This window comes from Erinaceus europaeus, chromosome 2 (genome assembly GCF_950295315.1).
Source record: "Erinaceus europaeus chromosome 2, mEriEur2.1, whole genome shotgun sequence".
Taxonomy (NCBI): Eukaryota; Metazoa; Chordata; class Mammalia; order Eulipotyphla; family Erinaceidae; genus Erinaceus; species Erinaceus europaeus.
Window position 1 is genome coordinate 167738616 of NC_080163.1, and position 6145 is coordinate 167744760.

At 47.4% G+C, this 6145-nt stretch overlaps 1 non-coding gene across 1 annotated transcript; it reads right to left on the minus strand.

The window, feature by feature from the left end:
• Nucleotides 1-3514: 3514 nt before the first annotated feature.
• LOC132537176 (U6 spliceosomal RNA) lies at nucleotides 3515-3621 on the minus strand. The gene has a single exon (XR_009548638.1). It is a non-coding gene; the product is annotated as a U6 spliceosomal RNA (small nuclear RNA).
• Nucleotides 3622-6145: the final 2524 nt, after the last annotated feature.

Here is a 6145-nt window from a genome sequence, read left to right on the forward strand (position 1 = left end):
TTCCTCTCCCCTATTTCTCTCATAAATAAATAAATCTTTAGAAACAAAAGTAAAACCTGAATGGTATTGAAAGAGAATGTGGAAGCACAAAATACCCAGATTTTTTAGTTATTTGCAATAAACCTTGTAGCATTTTAGGAAAAGTGGGTTGCATAACAATAAGCATTATAGTTACTGTCACTAGTCACTTTGATTTAGATATCTTAGTTTTTCCTACTTTTGTCCTTTCCACTTTCCCTACCCTTGTTTTAGCCTGCAGTAGTGTAAGTGACAGTGCAAATGATATATTAATCCCTTGCCTGCGATGGTCTCAGATTGCAGAGGAGCATCAGTAGGTAGACTTGAAGCTAGGAATTCGGATTTCCCAACCATTACTTCTTAGCAAACCCCTTCTGGCACAGACACAGAGAGCCTAAACATTCAAGTTATTTCTTATTCTCAATGGAGTATATTTTCTATATGTCCTGAGATATTTTTACTTGGTCAAGAATAATGAAATAACATTTTTAATATAAAGTAACCTTTAAAAAGTCTTTTTTCTTTTTGTTTGGTAAGAGAGAAAGAAATAGAGATGGAAAGGGGAGATAGAGTGGAAAAAGAAAGTGAGACACATTAAGATAGTGTTTCACTGCTTGTGAAGCTTCTGCCTGCAAGTGGGGATCAAGGGCTTGAACATTGGTCCTCTCACACTATACATGTGCACTCACAAAATGACCTTTAAAAAAAGATGAATATATTGATGTATTTTAGTACAACAGAGTTTTATACTACATAATTCTACTATTGCCAACAGATGTTTTCTACTTTTAAATTTAAAATGAAAAAATGGGGTCCGGGAGGTGATGTAACCAGTGGAGTGAACATGTTACAATTCGCAAGGACTAAGGTTCAAGCCCAAGATACAACCAGCTGAGGAGAAGCTTCACAAGTGGTGAGGCAGCTCTGCAGGTGTCTCTCTGTCTCCCCCTCTACATCTTCTGTTCCCTCTCCATTTCTATCCAGGAAATAATAAATGAATAAAATATACAGGGGGCCAGCAGTGGTGCATCTGTTTAAGCACAGAAATTTCAGTGCATAAGGAATCGTGTTCAAGTCCCTGGTCCCCAGCTGCAGGGGGTAGGGGAAGCTTCACAAGTGGTAAAGCAAGGCTGCAGGTGTTTCTCTGTCTCTCTCCTTTTCTAACTCCTCCTCTCCTCCCAATTTCTCTGTCTCAGTCCAATAATAAATAAATATATTAATATATATAAAAGAAAATTGACTTTAAAAATTTTTAAAAATGAAATAGAAAAAGTGGGAGAAAGAGCATGTGAGAAACATCACAGAACCTGCCATCATGCCTGGTGCTCCCATGTTGTGTTAGGGCTCAACACCAGGTCTGCAAGCATGGTGATGTGATGTGCACTCTACTGGGGGAGCAAGCTCTGGACCCCTTCCTTTATTTATTTTTATGGGTAGAGCACCACTCAGAACTTCTGTATGTTGGGGATCAAACTTGGGGCCTCCTGCATGTGCAGTATGCAATTTACCAATAAGCTATCTGTCAGTTCAATGCTTACAATTTTGAGATAGAGACCTAAGCACAGATCTACTATCCACTGAACTTGGCTTGCTGTATCTGTGTTGCTGTTCAGTGGTGCCAGGAATCAAGCCCAGGGACTCCCGTATGTAAGGCATGTGCAGAGTGACTCTTCGAACAGTTGTTAAGTGATTCTACTAAATAAATCTTATCTGCAGTGTCCTGAGAGGTGGTACAGTGAATAAGACATTGGACTCTAAAGCATGAAGTTCTCAGTTTAATCTCTGGCATTGCATAGGTCACAGTGATGCTCTGGTTCTTCCCTTACTCCTTCTCATTAATAAATAAATCTTTATTTTTTCCTTTCCATTTTGTTGCCCTTGTTGTTTTATAATTATTGTGGTTATTATTATTGTTGTTATTGCTGTCATTGTTTGTGGATAGGACAGACAGAAATCGAGAGAGGAGGGGAAGATAGAGAGAGGGAGAGAAAGATAAGACATCTGCAGACCTGCTTCAGCACTTATGAATCGACCCCCTGCAGGTGGGGAGCCAGGGGCTCAACCCAGGTTCCTTACACCAGTCCTTGTGATTTGCACCTCCTGCACTCAACCTCCTGCACTACCACCTGACCCCCACCTTTCTTTCTTTCTTTCTTTCTTTCTTTCATTTAAATGTATATATATATTACCTGCAGTCTTTTGGCATTTTGCTGTTGACACCTGTCTTTCTCTATAATCTTCTGGTAAAGCCTACCTCGAAGCACATGCAGAGCAATTTCTTTGTTTTTTATCTGGGAGCATTCTTGCTGGCATTCAACTACAATCCCTGGAAAATTACCAAGACCAAAGACAGATGGGACTTCCCACAAGGCAAACTTAAACAGAACTAAGATGTTTAAGACAAGAAAACATGAATCAGGAAGTTACTACAAAAGATTAAGAACATTTTAGATTTAACAGGCTTTAGAAATGATACCTAAGGGAGCCAGAAGGTAGCACAGTGGGCTAAGCTCACATGGCACAAAGAGCAAGGACCGTTTAGGATCCTGGTTCAAGCCCCCTGCTCCCCACCTGCAGAGGAGTCGCTTTACAGGTAGTAAAGCAGGTCTGCAGGTGTCTCTCTGTCTCTCTATTCCTCTCTATCTCCCCCTTCTCTCTCAATTTCTCTCTGTTGCTATCCAATAACAAACAAAAAAAAGATACATAGATTGCTTTATGGAAAACTGGGAATTATTATGCAAGTACATACATAACTTTTTTATTCATAAAAGAGAATGAGAGCATCATTATGGTACATGCAATGCCAGGAATCAAACTCAGGACCAGAAGGCGGCTCAGGGGGTAAAGCACATGCTTTACGTAGCATGTGGCTGGGGGTCTGATCCTCCACACTGCAAGTGCACACCACAGGCAGGCAATGGGAGGGACTCCGTGCATAGAGGAGCAGTGCTTTGCATGTCTCCCTCTCTTAAAGGATACAGAATGGAGACGGGCAGGGAGGCTTCTCAGCTGTCCCATGCAGGTGCAAGGTTCTGGGTGTGATTGATCCCCAGGCACAATATTTGAGAAAAATTTTTAAAAAGTCTTTGTATTACTTAAAAGATGTACAGTTAAGAGAACAATATTACCATGATTTTTTTCAAAAAAGCCAATCTGCAGCCCTGGAGGCTGGCACAATGGTTGGAGTTTTGGACTCAAGCATGAGGTCCTGAATTCTACCACCAGCATCACATGTTACAGACTGATGCTACAGTGTTTTCTCTCTCTCTCTCTCTCTCTATCTCTCTCTCTTTCTCCTCCCCTTCTCCCTCACTAATTAATAAATCTTTTAAAAGAGCTCCAGCATATGTAGAAACAGGGTTCAGACAGACCTAGGATCCCACACATGCAAATCCAGACCTCTTACCACTGAACCACCTCCCAGCTTGCATTAACTGGCTCTTTAAAAGATTTTAATTATTTATATGTGTACATATATTTAATAAACTTTTTTTGAAAAAATATGGTACACTTCATGAATTTGTGTGTAATCCTTGAGCAGGGGCCATGCTAATCTTCTCTGTATCATGCCAATTTCAGTATATGTACTACCAAAGCTAGGACTATATTATAATCTTATTTAAAAAGTGTTAATAGATGGAGACAGTTGGAGTCCGGTGGTGGCACAGCGGGTTAAGCGCACATGGCGCAAAGCTCAAGGACCGGAGGAAAGATCATGGTTCGTGGTGAGAGCTCCTGGCTCCCCACCTGCAGGGGAGTCCCTTTACAGGTGGTGAAGCAGGTCTGCAGGTGTCTGTCTTTCTCTCCCCCTCTCTGTCTTCCCCTCCTCTCTCCATTTCTCTCTGTCCTATCCAACAACAACGACATTAATAACCACAACAATGTTAAGCAACAAGGGAAACCAAAAGGAAAAATAAATAAAAATTTTAAAAGAGTGGAAAAGAATAGAAAAGAAAAAAAAGAAAGGGAGACAATGAGACCTTGGTGACAACAACAACAAAAAAATAAAATAACCTATTTATACTTTAGAATTGCAAAATGGCTAGGGCAGTGGATCTGTAGGCATTAAGTCCTGAATTCAATCCCCAGATTTGCATGTGCCATAGTCATGCTCTGCTTCTCTTTTTGGTATTAATAAGTAACATTTTTTTTCTTTTTTTTAATTTCCTTTTTTTTAAAACCACAGTTCCTGTCAGGTTCCTACCCAGCTCCAAGATTGGCTCCTGCCTGGCTCTGCCCAGCTCCTATTGCAGCTCCCACCTGCCAGTGCGCTGGCCGCCCTGTTGTGTGCAGGCGGACTGAAGTCCCCCCAGTACTGTCCTCGCAGACACAAGAGCCCCAGGCGCCCCCCCCCCCCCCCGCCCACCCCCCATGGCGCAAGGAGCCCAGCCAGGCCCAGGCCTCCTGAAAGGGGTGGGGGGGGCGCTGGGAGTGGCCTCCCTGGACCAGCAGTTTGCAAAGTGCCAGACCCTCAGCCCAGACCCAACCCGCAGCCTGGCAAATGGCTCAACAGGGGTTCCAACCAGCCAGCATGGGGCACAGCTCAGAAATGCATGTCTCTTCGAGAGAGACAGAGGCAGAGAAAACACTCCAGTTCTAGAAGTGTGAGGAGACCCCCCCAACCTGGACCCACACCCCGCACCCAGGCCTTCACCTTAGTCTGGGAGCCTGGCTCGCCATGTTGCCCCAGGCCAAACTCCAGGTTCAGGATTCCAAACAGCCGTCCCCCGAGGACCTCATCCTGGGCCACACCTAGGAAGGACAGCGGGCGCACATTTCGGAAGGGCGGGCGCGCGGAAAGTTCTCTGGGCCTGGCAACTCCCGAAGCCAAGGCAGGCTGGTGGGTTCCACTGGGGTCCCCTCCTGCCCGGGAGGTTGGGGTGGGCGGGAGGCGCACTGCCAGGCCTCGAGCTGCCGGGGCGGGTCCTCACCCTCAGGGCGCTCGGAGCCGCAGGCATGGACATGCTGGGCGAGGCCCTGGGACCCCAGAACCCCTCTCCTGGCTGGAAGGAAAGGGAAGGCCAGGCCGGCTGCCTAGACTCTCAGACGGGATCCCTGCGCTTGCGCTCCTGGAAGCCGAAAACAGCGGGATCTGGGGCGCGCAGCCACCCTTCCAGGGTGTCCCTGCCCGGGTGTGGGGTCTGGGGGCTCGCGCACACCTCCCCCCGGGTGCGCCCCTGCCGGGGGTGTGCATGGCCCTTATCCGGGGACCGCCCCGCTCAAGGCTGCTGGGTCCTGGGGGTTGTGGGGGGGCGCGCAGCCACCTCTTCGGGGTGTGCCTGGCCCGGGGTAAGGGGTCCAGCGGCGCTGGCGCCTCTGAGGCTGTACCCCAACTTCGCCCCTCCCCCCACCCAGCACCTTCCTGGGCGGGCCCCACACCTGAGCCTTCCAGTATGGGTGGCACCGGGGGCCACTTACTTGGAATTGGAGGAATGGCAGTAGATGGGCCGAGCATGATGGACCTGGCCGCTGCTGTCCAGCACAGCACCGTCATGACTCCGCAGCAGTACTTCCACGCAGGGAGCCTCCGCACAGTCATGGCCCGGCGCTCAAGTTGTGGACCTGGCCCCAGCGCTGGGGCCTATGGGTGCGACGCAACGCAACGCAATGCGGCGTGGGGGTGACGGGGCCTCAGGGCGAGGGCGGCAGGCTCCATGGCACTGCGCTGGAAGCAGCTGGGACAAAGAGAAGAAGAGAAGAAGGGAAGACAGGGGGAGAGAAAGACACCTGCAGACCTGCTTCACCTACTGTGAGGCCAGGCCCCTGCAGGTGGGGAGCTGGGGGCTCGAACCAGGATCCTTAGGCTGTGCGACCTGCGCTAAACCCGCTGCGCTACCTCCGAACTCCCTTTTTTTAAATGTTTTATTTATAAAAATGAAACATTGAGTAAACCATAGGATACGAGGGGTACAACTTCCAACAACGACGACAACAATAATAACTACAACAATAAATCAACAAGGGCAACAAAAGGGAATAAATAAATAAAATAAAGTATTTTTTTTAAAAAAGAGGGGTACAACTCCACACAATTCCCACCACCAGAACGCTGTATCCCATCCCCTCCCCTGATAGCTTTCTTGTTTTTTAACCCTGGGAGTATGGACCCAAGGTCATTGTGGGATGC